At 39.5% G+C, this 2,342-nt stretch overlaps 1 pseudogene; it reads left to right on the top strand.

Annotated features, from left to right (window-relative positions):
* Window positions 1–525: 525 nt before the first annotated feature.
* Window positions 526–1,820, top strand: LOC110054389 (QRFP-like peptide receptor; annotated as a pseudogene).
* The last annotated feature ends 522 nt before the right edge of the window (window positions 1,821–2,342 follow it).

Below are 2,342 nucleotides of genomic sequence, written 5' to 3'. Positions count from 1 at the left end.
CAATGCACGGTTTGCACAGAAGGAGCCTCTTTGTTAAGAGACTGACTTGAGATAATACTGACACTTGAGAAACCTCATGTCTCTGCAGAATAAACTGATTTGCGGGGCAGCCGTTGATTAGGCGGTTTACGATGTCAGTATACTGGACATTAAAATGTCTTATTTTAAACTCCAATAAGCAGTCTCTGTTTGGGCATCAGGATGATTGAATTGAGCTCAAGTGTTGAAAATCCTGTGTTCTCCATGACTTGTCGTGATGAAAAATTTGATGGAAGATTGTTTATCTGATAGACTACAGAATAAAGTGAAAAAAGGGAAACAGCTTTCGGTACTCCCCCTAGCGCAGCAGTGAAGTTTAAGAAAAACATAAAAAATTAAAAGCATTTTGTGGCACAAGCTGATAGGTCACTTTCGGGTGGCGAGCTGCGTACGAAACAACAAGCCTAATTATTCTCGCAAGACTTGTAAAAAGGCAGTGGATCTGCCTATCATTAGATTGTGGACATTGCCATACCGGATATGTTTTCGCGCAAATAACAACAACAAGCGAAACATTTATCCCAGCTTCAGTAGCACATAAATAGAGTGACCTTAATAAGAGAACAAATCAGTAGAAAACTCATTTGTGAGCATAAGAGCGGAAAAAGAAACTGAACGACTATGTCGGAAAACTTGAACTCAACGATGAATGGAACACAGCCATCGACCTGCTACTGGAATCCTACAGCAGAAAAAATCGGCATGATCTTTGCTTACTGCCTGGCTTTTCTTGTCTCGCTGGCTGGGAACACCGTCATCGGAATAATTGCCTACAAGACGAAAACCATGAGAAAACCCATCAACTTTTTAATCGTAAACATGGCCATGTCCGATCTGCTGTGTCCGATTTTCTTGATTCCTCGGGATATTCAACGGCTCTACATAAACTCCTGGCTGATCGGTGGTTCTCTTGGCCAGGTCTTATGTAAGCTGACTTACTACTTACCAGAAGTCTCCCTTGCTGTGTCTGTTCAGAGCCTGGTTCTGATAGCAGTGGATCGATTTGGAGCTGTGGTATATCCCCTCCGTTCTCCACTCATTAGTTCAAAGCTGTGTCCGTTCTTCATTCTCGCCACTTGGATCGTCGCGTTGGCTACCAAAACCCCAGATCTCTTCTCCTCCAAACTTGTTGAAGATGCGGGAGGGTTGGAGTGTACGCTGCATTGGAAAGAAGTCTTTGGAGAGTCCTCATCCTATGAGAATTACGTGGTGTCATGGTTTGTTACATTCATATTTATCCCGTTGCTCTTGATAGCCACACTTTACATTACCACCTATGTAAAGCTCAAGTCACAGAAGATTCCAGGTGAGTAATTGGCCAACGCCGGACAACAACGCCAGCAAATTGAAAGCAATGTGTTAAAGATGGCCATTGCTATTGTGTTAGGGTTTGCAGTGTGCATGGTGCCCTCAGCTATACTCTGGCTTCTCCAGTTTTTTGTGTCAAACATATGGTCTTGTGGCTTCCTATACTTTTCCGTTGTTGCCGTTTTGATGTCTCGCGTAAATGGTGCCATGAATCCTTGCATCTGTTTCATTTTCAATAGAAATTATCGTATAGGACTTAAGACTGTCTTTAGATAAACGATTATTTAAAGCGGCGGCGTAATTGATGATACTTCTTAACAGTCGAGAGGATCAGTCGACCTGAAACTTGTAAAAATCATGAATTTAAAACTGCTTTGAATCGCATTCAATGTACACTATAGCTTAAAGAAACTTTGCAGAACGGTTTTAAACCTTTCTTTCAACACTGAGTTTACAATCATTTTGTAGTTATTATGAAAACTCCACTTGTAATTTTCTTATATTAGAAGTTATACCTCGTGTTAAGTCTTTTAAATAATATTTATTTATCTCAATACTGCTTTCTATTTTATTCAAAAACTTTATAGAAAGGTTTCTGAAGCTCCTTTTAACAATTCCTTTGGCGTCATTTATAGGTATTTCGTAAACTCGACTTTTGTAATTTTCATTCTTGAGAATTGTTCGGCCGTCATTTAAACCGTGTAAATAATATTTATTTCAATACTGCTATTTATTTGATTCAACATACTGTAGATAAACGCTACGGAACAGTTTAAGTGCAGCCGCTCTTTTGACAATTTGGTTGCCATCATTTGTAGTTTTCTTAAGTTAGGAAACAATAAAGTGAGTGAACCTGACGTCAGCAATTCCAGTGCTGATTCCCCTTTCAAAGCAAATGTAATCCAGTAAGTCAGCAATATTCGATTTTTATAATTTCCCTCTCAGTTTCAGTAGACGAATTACAAGTAAACGCCCTATCCTTGTCTCTTTTTTTA

Source organism: Orbicella faveolata, unplaced genomic scaffold, assembly GCF_042242905.1.
Source record: "Orbicella faveolata isolate gen_17 unplaced genomic scaffold, um_ofav_v1 contig_13, whole genome shotgun sequence".
In the NCBI taxonomy this organism is placed as follows: Eukaryota; Metazoa; Cnidaria; class Anthozoa; order Scleractinia; family Merulinidae; genus Orbicella; species Orbicella faveolata.
The sequence above is the reverse complement of the archived record's forward strand: the minus strand, read 5'-3'. Positions and strand labels throughout refer to the sequence as shown.